At 39.0% G+C, this 15004-nt stretch overlaps 1 protein-coding gene across 1 annotated transcript in view; it reads left to right on the forward strand.

The window, feature by feature from the left end:
* Positions 1-15004, forward strand: part of LOC122807033 (prickle-like protein 2) — a 482148-nt gene that overhangs the window by 102994 nt on the left and 364150 nt on the right. The window lies entirely within an intron of this gene.

The following is a 15004-nucleotide window of genomic DNA, read 5'->3' on the forward strand; positions in this document are numbered from 1 at the left end:
ACAAGTGCACTGAGTTTTCGAAATCCATCTGCCATGCAGACAAAGTATACACAAACACACTGAAAATATGGCTGTTGTAATTATGTATGAACAAACTGATCTGTGAGCTTGTAACAGAATTCAAATGTACAATAAATTCTTAGAAATACTTTACTTTGCGAAATATGCCATGCAATGGCTGTACTTTGCGAAACAGCTCTACTGTAACACTGCACAAACATGTGAACACTTTATACACTTCTGAAAACTCAAGATTTTTTTGCTTAATTGTTTATTTTCAGCTATACAAGATTGTAACATTTGTATATATTTGTACACTAGTCTGCTGTATTTCTAAGTTTCCTTCATTTTTTACTAGTCCATAGTAATTGTTTAATTGTAACCAAATACCTTATTGTAACTTGCTACTTGTTTTTGGAGCTTTTCTCCCCAGGACTCCATTGAAAATGGGTTCTTTTGGCCCAATGGACTATCCTGGTAAACCAACTGCAAATAAATTAATTAATTAATTAATAAATTAATACGAAAATATTTATGCTTTGCAAAAAATGCAGTCCTTTCCTTTTATTTATTAATTTTATGCAATTTGGACTGTATTTCAAACATTTTCCATAGTAATTCATATATTTTTTTCAGTATCATACATACTTATGTGAAAATTATTTAGAGCATTCTGTATGCCTCGTTTCATATTATGCGAAAAAGAAATAGTGCTGATCAAGATTTAATACCTGAAATTCATTTCTGACCTGTTTTTCGAAGTATGCACAGTTTTGGGATGGTCCCACTGCTGTATATTCCACCAACATCTGGATAAGTGCCTTAAATTGTTTTCACCAAGTCGAATGCCAGTTCTGACTATAGGCCCTTTGGATATGTCATTTCTGATACCAAGTCCTTTTAGACATGCCACTTCTGACATCATGTCACTCATTTGTTTGTATTACAAATAATAAGAAGGCTTGGGGTTTCATTCAGATGCTTTAATATATACAAACACATAAGGATGGGTAGCAGCATTTTTAAATACAAACGAACTAGCTAACAAACAGAGCTTACATACATGTTCACATTTCAACAGCTAACTAAAAAATGGCAGTCAGGCTCACACTTGCTCAGTATTTATACTCTAGTACAAGCACTTGGATAGCTTCTTAAAGGTATATCCACACATATTGATCTACAAAGGGGAATGACTGTATAGCCTGTAAAACAATTATTTCACTCCTTGCACCAAGGTATAGCAAGAAATACCCTACATAAGCTGTCCTTTCCACCAGAGGCAAGAGAAGGGAAAACAGAAGAGTAGGAAGTAGTATACGATGAGACTAGATTGCAAAAAAAAAAAAAAAAGCAAATGCCGACAGGCAGACAGGGAACATAGTTTATCTTTGCTAGTTCATTCCCAATTTCAAAATCCCATCCTAACCCCCCCCCCCCAATTTCACTTCTCCAAACATGTCCCATACAAAATAATTTTTAAGACAAAGATACAGACTACAGTTCTTAAGAAGACCAATGATTTCAGATTTTACTGTGGTCCCCAGGCACCAAAATCACATACTATAACCCATATTGTTTCAGTTATCCATAAATGGGTTACCAAGGCAAAAGAAGAAACAGGTTTCTAATTCATGCTCCTCGTAATCTTAAGAAGGCACATGGAAAGTCATCATCAAACTTTTAGAACTAAATCAAGTTTTTAAAGGTACCAAAATTCAAAATGCTGACCTAGTACAGCCTTCTGCCCGTTATCTCCTCTTTCTTAAGGCCTACATAGTTACCATGACAATAAAGACTGCCTACCTTCATGTACCCATAGCCAGAGTGGAAAGAAGATTTCTCAGATTTAAAGCAGGTTTGCCATTATCAATTCACCTTCTTGCACTTTGGTTTATCTACTGCACCCAGGGTGTAGTGCCAACTACAGAACCTAGGGAATTCACATATACCCTTAATTGGATGACTGCCTTATTGAGGCAGCAAGTTTGGAGAAGATGCAGAAGTCACTTCGATTTACTCTGACTTGATTTCCAAACCTAGGTCTTTCTCTAAACCTTCCAAAATGCTTCCTTCAGACAATTCCTTTTTCCTATCAAACTGTTTACATCAGTAAGACAGCAGAAACAAATGACCACAGAGGAGTTACATTCCTTATTCCCTTATGATCATACACCTAACAAGGCCATTCATGAGGAAGCTGCAGTAATACCAAAGGAATAGATGATGCCAACTTGCCCAGTCTCTGTAGTGCTACATGTACCCATAGCCAAGGCTTCCTGATTTATTTCTGCTATTTTACTGACCTAAATAGTTTGACAAGAAAAAACCTTTTGTCTGAGGAAAGGAGAGCCTTCTGGTGCTCTTTTTCAGCAGTCCCCCTAGCAACAGGATCACTAGTGCACTAAATAAAGATAGAACTCTTGTGGTGGAGCTCTAAACTTGGGGTGCCTTTCATGCTCTACCATGACATACAGATGCTCACCACATACCCCTTGGATATGCCCTGTGGAGCCCAGTCAGGAGAGCTGAAGATCCAGGGGATCTGGTACAAAGTCAAAAGGAGGACACATCAACATATTGGAAATGATGGAAGTCATTCTAGCTGTCAAGGTATTCAAGCCCATTTAACAAAAAAGAGTCTTGCACATGCTCAGTATCAGCATCACAGTGAGGTGGTGTATCAATAAGCAGAAAGGAAAAATACTTCCTACCTGTTTTACAGGATAGCAGTGGTAACATGGAATGTGCCCCAGGAGTCAGGAGTGACCTTCAGTGCCTTTTACATCCCATCTCAGGAGACCTCCTTGGCAGACTAGCTAAGTAGGAAAGAAGGAGACCTGCACAATTGGCTGCTAAACAGGTGTACATTTCTGGGCCTAGTATACAGGTAGTGTTTGCCACAGAGACGCCTTTCTTCTTCTCAAAAAAAAAAAAAGACGCTCATAATATTTTGCACCATGATACCAGTAGGAGTCTGAACTACAGACGGCTTCTCGTTAATTTGGGAAGGTTTGTCTCTGTGCGATTTTCCTCCAAAATGCTTGATCCGATCCCCAGATTGATACATAATATAAAGGAGGGCAGGTCAAAACATTCTAGTCATAGCCTCCTTTTGTCCTAGGTAAGTTTTGTTTTTCCTTCTGCTGGAACTAGTAAGAGCAGAGGCTGTAATGTTGCCCAACTATGGGGACCTTTGATACACAATATGAGGGGTCACTCATACATCCCATCCTAAGGCTGACAGAGTAAGATGATTGATGTAGTACTTATTCTCTTTAGGTATGTATTTTCAGAGGACATGCTCCACTTTCTGCCAGAGGTTAAGGAACCAAATACAAGGAAAATATACCTAGCTAAATGGAAAAGATTCTGTCTTTGGTTTCAAAGCAAGGAACAGTCTTTGATCCTCATTTACATGTCAGACCCTTGCAAAACAGGGTTATCTTATGTCTTGATGAAGTTACATATTCAAGGAAGATGCACTCAACATTCTGAGGGAAGCTAGGAAGTCATACCTAGCTAAACAGAGAAGATTCTTCCTTTAGTTTCAAAGGAGGGGTCAGACTGTGTCCTTGATAGTTACTTACCTGTCAGTTCAGTACAGTTTTAAATTAGAGCTGTAAGCAAGATTTTGAAATATATTTTTGTTACAAGGGAGATAAAAACTTTTTTATGTGATATGGCATGATAACTGTACAGTAAAAGAAACATGTTAACATTTAGAAACTGTATTTCATAGGTTCATAGGTTCATAGGTTGGTACTAGGCTATCGGCCCTAGGGCCTATACAAGCCTAGCCATAACAATTCCCACAATATTTACTTCCCTGGACCCCTGTCTAGCAGGGTGACTGACATGATCCCCGGGGTGAATTTCTCATCTCCCATCCAATCATCAAAGTTGCTTTTGAAGAGGGTCAAGGAGGCGCTCTGCTTGACATGTATGGGCAGTCTATTCTAGAGCATAAAAAGTCTCTGGGTCCTGACTGTTGTGATGATGTGGTTATCAAAGGTGAGACCACTGCCCACCTTTGTCCCTAAGTCTCTCATCACACTTTTGGTGTTTAGTGTACTGCCACCTATGTGGTAATTTATGGGTACATGGTTTTTCCCAAAGGGGATAACTATACATTTCTTGGCATTAAGCTTGAGCCCATGGCTCTGGAACCAAGCATCTGTTTCTATAAGGCCCATTTGTAGAATATCCACATTATTTGGAGATTCAATAATGTCTCCCAGTTTGCCGTCATCTGCAAACTTTGTTAGCCAGAGTCCCTTAGCGTCGGCATGTACTTCAGAGAAGTAGATGCCAAACAAGAGCAGTCCCAGGACTGAACCCTGAGGTACTCCACTTGTCACTTGTCTGGAGCTGAATTTGGAGTCCACTACTTTTACATTCTGGGTTCTGTCAGTAAGCTAGTTGGCAGCCCATCAAGTGACGTAGGGATTTACGCCCAGCTTAGTAAGTTTATTTATGATTCCAGAGTGGGGGGTGGTGTCGAAGGCCGATAGGCTGTGTGGACCGCCTTACCCTCATCCACAGCTCTGGAGACTGATTCAAAGAAGTCAGTCATGTTCAGGAGACAAGATCGGCCCTTCACAAACCCAAACTGAGTGGGGTCCAGTATTTGAAGTTTGCCAATGTCTTTGTTTATAAGTTCCATGATAATGCATTCCATGCCCTTGCAGATCAGGCTCATCAGACTGATGGGGCGATAGTTCCTGGGATCTAAGGTGGATCTCCCCTTGTGGAGTGGGATAACTGTAGCTGTGTGCCACTCAGTGGGCATGAAGCCTGAGGTGAGGCTATGATTAAACATGACACTTAGGTGAGGTGCCAGTTCATGTTGTAGTTCATGTAGTTCACAGCCCGAGATGTCATCTGGTCCCATGGATGCTGTAGTCTTAGCTTTGGAAAGTGCAGTTTCTACCTGTGTGGCCATGATTACTGTAATTTGGCAATCTTTTGGTATTGAGATGGGCCCTTTAGGGGGTGAGAGGAGGGGGTGAAGTTGGCACTAAATCGATCTGTCAGGATATTGGCAATATTCTTGGAATCAGTATATTTAATGCCATTATGTTGTAGCTCAGAGCAGATCTGAGCATTGCCATTTAGATTCTTGGCATAACTATAGAATGCCTTGTGGTTGTCTCTGGAATCTTTGGCAATTTTATTTTCATAACTAGCTTTTGAGGATTTTATGAGGGATCTCAGCTTCTTACTGAGGCTGGTAAAGGAGTTTTTTGCATCCTGGGATTTTCCTCTTTTCTGCAACAGTTTCTTCCTTCTGTTGTATAGTTTGTTTATGGTATGGGACCACCAGATTGGCTTTCTTTTTTTGGAGGAGAGCATCTTGGTTCTATTTGGGATGGCACGATTCATGAACGAGTGGATGTGCTCATACAGTGCCTTAGTGTGGGACTCAGCAGTCAAACTTTCAGATCTCCTCTGCATGGGTGTCATGAAGTATGTCATTTCTGACTTGAGTAGCATGAAGTTGGCTTTGGAGAAGTTTTTTACAGAGGTTTCCTTACTGGGGGGGTGGGGGTAGGATGTGGATGTCAAGGGAGATTTGCTTATGGTCAGACCTGACCGATGAGGGGATGACCACTGGTGTGGAGCATCTATCTCCCATGTTGATAATGACCAGGTCTAGGATATTGGAGCCCCTGGTGGGACAATGGATTAGTTGATCCAGGGCATTGGAATTTCTGAATTCCAAGAACCGCTGGGAAAATGTGTTGGTACCCAAGTAGGTTTTCCGGTTAATGGCAGGGTAGTTGAAATCACCCAGTATTAGGGTGTTTGGTTGTATCTTAATATTTTCCAGTATGTTTAGAAAGATGTAGTGAGAATCTTGGGGCATGGTGGGGGATCTGTAGCAAGCTACAGTTTGGAATGCAATCTTACCTAGTATTAGTTGCACCTGGAGAATTTCAGATGCATTGTGTTGGGCAACTAGCCTGGAGGTGTGAATATCCTTGGTGAATATGGGCACTCCTCCACCTTTAGTGTTTTGGTCTTGGTTTAGTGGCCGAAAAGTGTGGTAAGAGCTGTAGCCTGGTATTGCAGGGGTGCTCTCTGGAGCCTTGAACCAGGTCTCAGTTACTGCACAGATATCGATGTTCTCCATTTTTAGGAGTGCCTCGAGAGAGTGCATTTTGAGGCTTAGACTTCTAGCATTGAGTAGCATTACCTCCAGATTTTGCATGCTTGTATCTGTTACGGTGGTGATTTTATCCTTTGAACCTTGCCTATAAAAGGCACTATAGGGGTGGCAAGAGCTTTAGCCAGTAACCTGAATCCCAGGGGTGGCAGGTGCAGACCATCTCTGGCAAAGCATCGTGGTCTGTCAATCATGTCATCCTAGTCAGACAGATACTGGATCCTCTTTGAATGACACCAGAAGCTTAGCCAATTGTTGAAGTCAATCATTTTGTCCTTATACTGTGGTATAATTCTGGGCGAAGGCAGGATGCTAGGTTCATACCTGCCTGGGCCACATGATCTGAGAGCTCTTCCATGTCTCTTTTCATGTAGTCCAGGGAGGTACATCTCAAGTCATTCACTCCAACATGGACAATGACAGAGTCGTATTTGTACTTGTTGTGGAGTGACTTGAGTGCATGCGTTATGTGGTGGATCCTGGCACCCAGCAGGCAGCTGACTAATTTTCTCCTTGTTCAGCCTGGTGAGTGGGACATCAGTGTGCCTGACTATAAAGTCACCTATGACTAAAGTGTTCGGTACATTGTCTTGCCTTTGGGGCTGTTGTTGGGTGGCACACTGGTGTTGCGAGCTATGTGTCACTTTGGTTGTGACTGGTGTTTGTTTGCATTTCAGCTTCGGAAGTCCTTGTTGCTTGGGCAGGTTAATGTTAAGGGCCTCCACATATGTGGGTTTAGTGTTGTTATGTGTGGGTGTTGATGGTGTGGGTTTTGAAGGGCTATGTGTTGCTTGAGGTGTAGTGCAGGTGTTAACATTCTCCTCTTGACTGTCTAGCACAATCTTGGCTGGAGAGAGCTTTGCTTCCAGTTTGGCTACGTAAGTGCATCTCTCGCAGATTGTAGTGTTGGGTGGTAGGAGGAGAGGGTTGTCTGTGTACATGAGGCAATTGCCGCATTGCCCCAGTATGCCCAGATTCACCAGGTGGACAGGAGAAATCACCGGAAGCTGACCCTTGGACATGCCTGTTTAGGTGCTTTTTTTGTAAAGTGCAAGAGCTGTTTTCCCTTACCTTTGCAAGGTACTTTGCAATTATAGGCTTAGTGCCTACAATTAATTTCTCCTTATTGACTTCTGTATTCACCTGATGTTCTTCAGTGACCCTGTGCTGCAAATGTATTTTCTGATAACTGTCTTCTCAGTCCAACTGTAGTAGTTTCTTTTTTTGCTTAATGCAATGCATTCCAAAGTAGCAGTTACAATTGTTATGGCTACAATTTCCATGTCTAAACTCATCAGAGTGCAACTAAGAATTTATAATGTGCAGCTGAGACTGACTGAATACTCTCTGTATGCTTGCTTTTGGATATAGATTTAGAGCTGAGAAGTAATGCATGTGAGAAAATCTGATTATCATGCATTCCCTGAGTTAACTGAACTTCAGAACTTTCCAGAAAGCATGTAGCTTTAGGGCACATTATAAATCTGAAGACGTCACTCTTCTGAATCAAGTCCTTACTTCATTTGAGAAACATATTTCAGTGTGTAAAATCAAAATCATATTATGTTCCCTCGGGCCGAGTAAAATCCATGCTTTATAAAAGAGGTTTAGGTAAGTAACACTGTATCATATCAACAGAGAAACTATGTTTATTGTCTTATGTTATTTAATGCACAGAAAATGATTTTCTATATGCATTACCTGGTATTATATTTCAAAGCAGGGAAAAAGAATGGCTGACTAAAAATAAGAAGAGAGGATGGAAGTGAATGAAGTATTCTGAAAGAAAGCAGTACACATCTAGGATTATAATCTGGAGAAAAGGGTCTCATACTCGGTTATGCTTACAGCACAGGCTGACCTTCATTACAGGGTGTGGTGTAAAGAGAATAAGTCAGCTGCAGCAGTTATCGAAGGTACTTTACTCAAGAACAGCGATATGGGTAACTCATTGCTTTGCTTGAGCAGAAAGCTTTAGGCCCAAGAACAATTCAAATATTATTGGAGAACAACTTATGATTTAGAAAAATGGTCCTGAGCATATGAATGTGAATCTGCAGCATCCAAATCAAGGGAACAATGTCTTTTAGTGTTCTAATGGAAGCTGTGTAAAAAAGAGAAGCTACGATGAAGACAAAATTATTAAGTAATATCCCACTTCATGCTAAGCAAGAAGACATTCTTGCTAGTAGACGTTTTCCCCAAGTTAGTAGTAAAACAGCTGACTTACAGAGGTGGAGAAGTTGTGAATGTAATGTTTTCCATAAATTGCACAGCCAGATATGTTTGCTGGTAGACTAGCAATAACTTCAGGTCAGAAGGGACTATTGATGGTACCAGCATAAATGAATTCTTGTCACCTTTTCCTTGATTATCCTTTTATTTGATTTTAAATTATTATAGCAAAATGCACTTGATAAAAATATGCATTTTGATGATGCAGTGGATATATGATAGCAACTCCACTTAATAGTCAAGGTTTCAGTGAACTCCTCCACCCCCCCCCCCAACAAGTGCTGTCTCACTTATAAAAGTTTCCCTAGTTCTGCACCTGAATTACTAACTTCACTGCAAATTTACCTTCCATTCTACTTACCATCATTTTCAGTAATGGAGTTTGTTTGTTAAAGTGCAATCTCTCTGCATAATAAGAAATAAAATACATAATAAGAAATAAAATGTATACTAGAAGTGGTGTGTATATATATATATATATATATATATATATATATATATATATATATATATATATATGGGTCTACCTGACTTGGTCGACATTTCATTTGATTGACAGTTCATTTGGTCGACATTTCATTTGATTGACAAGCATTTGCCCCCTTCCCCAATGTTGTGCAACCCTGGAGTTGATATATATAGTTAAGGGGGGTGTGGGGGGCACAGCCCCCCCACATTGGGGGGCGTGGGGGGAGAAGCCCCCCACTTAAAATGCTTGTCGATCAAATGAACTGTTGACCAAATGAATATTCGACCATATGAAATGTCGACCAAGTGAGGTAGATCCATATATATATATATATATATATATATATATATATATATATATATATACACATGATAGCTTCAGAATTAGTTTTAGTTTTATTTAAAATATATTTGTTTTAACCATTCTCTAAACAGACTAAAAAATAATAGACAGTTATGCATCTCACAGCTTATGATGCTTGAGCACATGCCACACCTTTTGTTGTTACACATTCTATTTCACTTAAACAATGATAACTAATGCCGGCACGGCTGAGTCATTAACATCACTGTGTTAAAAGTCTTATTGTCTATGCATTTGCTGCTATTGCTGATTTAGAAAGGAAATTTAAAGGAATTTTTGTTCTGTCATTATTACATATAGCTCATTCAAAGAGAAATTGTGTCACTGGGGTACAAACTTGCGACAAAAGCATTTAGTTAGCATTTTATAAAAACAGCATTTATTTAGCTTTCTGCTAAATATTCTGTAGTGTTTATTTATGTCTCAGATAAATCCAAGACTCAACTATATGATTATATTTCATGAAACCTTTGAGAAGTTTTTATCTCAACATATAATCAAGAAATCATTTTGAGAAGCTCATGGTCAAATTTTTATTCACAACTTTTTGATCTCAGTCTCTAACATTTTTCTCTTTTAATTTTTTTTTAAATAATCACTCATTCAACATTGACTTTTATCTCATAATGAATTAATTAATGAATTAATTTCACTCTTTGTAACCACTTTTTTTTCTGCCTCCTAAAACCAATTTAAAATTACAGTACCTGTTTATCTCCACTCTCTCGTACATTCTCCCCAGTGACAAAGTATCGTCTTTATTGAACCTGAGTGACATGGCATATAATATAGGTCTTTGTGTTTTATTTGATAAAGATACACAATATGCCTTAAGTATGCATTAGGGAAGTCTTGAGATAGTTTCAGACATTCTAAGTATATTGTCAAAAAGGGTTTATGTAAATCTTAGTCTTGTCTCAAGTGCATAGCACCATTATATATAATTTTGTTAGTATCACGGTGTTTCTTACTTTTTTGATAAAATCAATAAGAAAAGCATTACTAAATCTCCTAGAGCATATATATAAATTCCAAGTGGCCTTTAAATTATTGATCACTGCTAGATATATCTGGATGTGCCATTTTCAGATAAGCCCCAGGTCATCTGTAAATTGCTGTGCTTAGTAACTACATGTAAGGAATTCCCTTTAAATGTTTATTGAAATAATTATTCTTCCAGTGTCAAGACATCAATACTTTTGCTTTCTCTTTATTATCTTGCAGTTGCTGTTCCACAGCCCTCTTCTTTACCAATAAAATTTCTTAGTGTAAACCTAATGAAGTAAGATTATAAATGACAAAATTATCCACATACATCACTCCTGAAATATTGTCCTTATTGCCTTTGGAAGCATCTGCATCACACTAATTTTGTATGACTGCAGTTGGACTCAAATTGCTGCAAAACAGAAAAGGACAAGGAGACATTATTACCTTACATTTTTATTTGTCTCATTGTTCTGTTTCCTTTACTGTTATTATTTCATTCGATCTTAATCAGTTTTGCTTCTTTTTCTAGCCTTTTGCTTGCCACAGATAGCCATCAATGGGGTATTTTACTTTATGGCTTTTATTCCTGCCTAATGCATATGATGGTAACTACTTAAGGGGTTTTATCTACTGAGCATAGCATGCACACAGTTACTATCAGATATGTGTCTCCGTTAGTTGCCCTTCTACCTTATAAGCAGAATTCTTCCTTAGATTACTCGTCACAACTGTGGGTACATTGAGATGTGGGGGTGTTCCCGCAAATGCCTCCCAATTTATGACCCAAAGAGAAGCAAGTCATTATCATCTTCTCATTCACCCCCCCCACCCCACCCCACAGGCAGGTCCACCAACTCCCTTGCCACTACTCATATATGGGTCAGCTACTAATATTTATGGCACCATCTACTGAAGCCACAGGGACAGACCTTTAACAACATTTTCTGGTATGAACACTGAATGGTATGTATATCCAGTCACTAATGTTGTTGTTGTTGTTGTGTCTTTTGGCTTTTCCCAGTTAGGGGTCGCCACAGCAAAACTCCGGTCCACTAATGATTGACAGTAGATTTTTACATGCCGAGTTGCCAGCCCTGATGCACAACCTTCAATGAAGGTATGCCCATTTACACATGTCTCCACACAGAAGACGTTCTAGCTGAGAATCGAACAGGACAATGTCTTACTGTGAGGCAACAACGCTACCGCAGCACCACCACAGTGTATATCCAGTCACTAATACTTAACAATATTTTAACTCATGTAATATATCTCTGTTTGCATTAGATGCCGAAGATTCTCAGAATGAATAATTTTTCTACTTCTGATGATATGAGAAAATCATTAGAGGATGATCTAATAGACTGCTTTTATAAAAATCAAATTCCCTGGAGTTCACCCTGTAGATATCATTTATCATGTTTTTTTTTTTTTATGTTCATATTTTTTTTCTTTTTTGCCATTTTCTTCTCAACTCTCAGATCATTGTTATTGGCCCAGCCCTCATGCACTGTCTATACCAGGTTCCAGCTACTCCATGCCTCCTTGGACTTACTCTTGTAATTGCTGGGGACGATCATAGACTGAAAGCAACCGGGCTTGGCACAAATGAGTTTCTTCTGGGTGGAGGTCTTACTTGGGCATATCCTATTTCTCACCCCTCTCCAGTGTGGCTTTGTTGTATGGTCCATGGTGGGCCTACATTGCAGGCTTGCAGTGTATCATTCTGCCTCTAGAGCAGCTCAGCCAGGCCCAGTGCTAACTATTGATCATGACCTCCTCTGGCGATATTCCAACCTCCACTAGAGATTGTCATCAAGAGATACCCATGTACCACTCTCTCCCCCAGGATGGGCATGACCATCCCTCCCTGCCTCTCTATCAGTCACCCGAGGCACTAATTGAACCTGGGTTGCTTGGGTCAGTATCAGAACTTTATATCTGTACACCACCAGAGCATCTTCTTATGCTCAGAATTTTGCTATACAGAACAGAAGTACAGCTAGACAGTAATTGTTAGACAAGGTTTTCCGTTACTTAGTACAATACAGACAATGAAAATCCAAAGCAGGCCCGCGGTTTGCCTCCTGACTTTTATAATGTCGATATATATCTGTGCATGGTCATGCTAGTGCTATAATTGTTTATGTTTACCAGAGGCTTCCTGCAGTACAGCAGACAATCCACATGCCTCCCCACCCAAGCTCTTTAAGTGTGTAACACAAAAAAGGCTTTGAATTACTTCACAGATTGCAATAATATTGCAAGCATGTTTCAAAATGAACTGCATACATATGTGTATATGTGTATGAGTACGATTCATTACAGTGACAATGCAAATTATCCAGCACAGTACAGAGCAGAGTCACACTACTGAACACTCAAAACAACTAACATAGTAAAGATTACAAAAGGAAAGGGATTTCCTTTTGTAATCCTTGCATAAAACATTCAATAACAATAGCCTCTAATTTGTCCAATTAATGGTAGTATTACAGAATTTTTTTTTTAATTAATGTATATTGTTAGGGTGAGGGATGGAGGCAGTTATGGTTGGCATGTATTAATAATATGATGTGGGGGGGGGTGGGATTATTGGTTCCTAGGTAAATGCTCGTAAATGCAGTGTGGTCCTGGAGTTCATATATATATATATATATATATATATATATATATATATATATATATAGTTGGGGGGGGTGGCAGGCATAGCACCCCACCTTGTTTGTTTTATATTGTATTTTACCAAAAACTTCAAAACAACACATTTTAAAGAATTGACATGCATAGTTGCAACACCAGTGACTAACTCTCTCCAGAAGACAATATGTACTCAAACTAAGAGGATGTGGTTACGCCCAGCACATCCCCACACCCCCCCAACTATATATACTACCTCCAGGATCACACTACAGTGAGGAAAAGGGCATATACCTTTTACTTGCCTTATAATACTCAACACAGTGCCATATATACTAACTGTAGTTCAGTGAAATGAGATTTAGTGAAATGAGTTTTCAGTAATTTGACTTTTCAGCGAAGTGGTCGGGGGTGAAATGAAATTAAGTGATATGAGATTCAATGAAACAAAGTAGACCCGTTATAATATCCCTTGACCTGGATGCTATGCCCTTGCTTATGAGATGCACCACACAGAAGGCTTTCCTTACCAGTGTGGAAACTTGGTGGTCGAAGTTCAGATTGCTATCAACCTGTGTTCCCAAGTCTCACACCACTGGGTTGGAACTCAGGGGTGTGCTGTCAATATTTTAATTTGTACGGAATTCTCTTTTGCCAAAGGGAATAATAATGCATTTTCTTTTGCATTTAGTTTTAGACCATGGCTTTGGAACCAGTCAATTGTTTGTGTTAGCACTTCTTGTAATATGGTGACTTTAATGGGGGACTCAGTGATTGCTCCCATTTTGCAATCATCAGTTAACTTCATGAGCCAAAGGTTGTTTACTTTGGCCTGGACTTCTGAGAAATAGAAACCAAACTTTAAGTGGCTCAGCCATAGACCCCTGTGGTACTCCACTGGTGACGGGTCTACTGTTGCAGTTGGAGTCGCCAATTTGACAGAGTATGTTCTGTCAGTGAGCCATTTGGCTACCCATATAGTAACATAAGGTTTAATCCCTATATGAGAGAGTTTCTCAACAATGCCAGAGTAGGGAAAAATGAGAATCAAACTCTGTACCTTATGATTGTAAGGTAAACACCGTAACAGTTGTACCAACCCCAACTCCTTTTGTGAGATGTTTTGGTGTTGTATATAAATCCTTGACCATTACTTACTATGAGATGATTTTATGGGTGTGGTTATACTGTAAATTATGTAAACAGTGAAATTAAAAAAATGAAATATGCTGCAATCTTCACATTTTGAAAAATCACTTCCAAATTTAACATGAAGACTATAACTGGAACCAAAATTAATTGCAAAGCAAAACATAACTGATACACTTTAAATCTAGTGTAATTAGCACTGAGGGTCTGCTTTTTCTTAGTTGTAGTTATTTAAATTTAGTGATATACTGCAGCCAAAAAAATAGGTGTTCCTGTACTTTTCAGAACTCAACTCATCCAAAAGAGCAGCATGGCTCTCAAGGTGCTGTTACCTTTGTACTAACAACGTGTTTACAGGCATTGCTGTGTACCATGTTATGCCCCTTGGTGATTATTGAGAGAGCACTGTTCACAGCTTTACATTCCTTAGTGTTTACTATGTGGTGATTAGGAGCTTTTTCAAGGTATTGTTGCATGAATTTAGAATCAACATATTTCTTGTACAACAGCTGCTTACTTGGCATTCAGTAAAAGGAAATACTTTGTTTCATAAAATAATAATAAAACGATACAACATTTCCTGAAAATGCAGCCCATAATATGACATGTTTTGTAGTATACAACATTTTGAAATGACAGTAAACACAGCAGCCATTTTGAACCTCTGCAGCTTAGTATTTACAAATATTTCTATTACACTAGAATTCTTATTGTAAATCAGTGTGGTTACCAGATGTTTGACTTTGTAAAAAACATGACTGTTCAATGATGATTGGCTCCAAGGATAAAGTTTGGAGAAGTTCTCTTTCTAATTGCTTTAATATTCTGTCTTGTCTTTTTTATGCCTATGGCTGTTTACAATATCGACGGTATTTTTCTCTAAAACCAAGGCACACAAGATTAAAAAACAATGTTATATATACTGAGAAGCTGCCAAAGACACATTGCTTAAAATGTATTTATAGTTTTGTCTTGAAGATAAAGTCACT

Source organism: Protopterus annectens, chromosome 7.part0, assembly GCF_019279795.1.
Source record: "Protopterus annectens isolate FY-2018-M chromosome 7.part0, PAN1.0, whole genome shotgun sequence".
NCBI classification, from domain to species: domain Eukaryota; kingdom Metazoa; phylum Chordata; order Ceratodontiformes; family Protopteridae; genus Protopterus; species Protopterus annectens.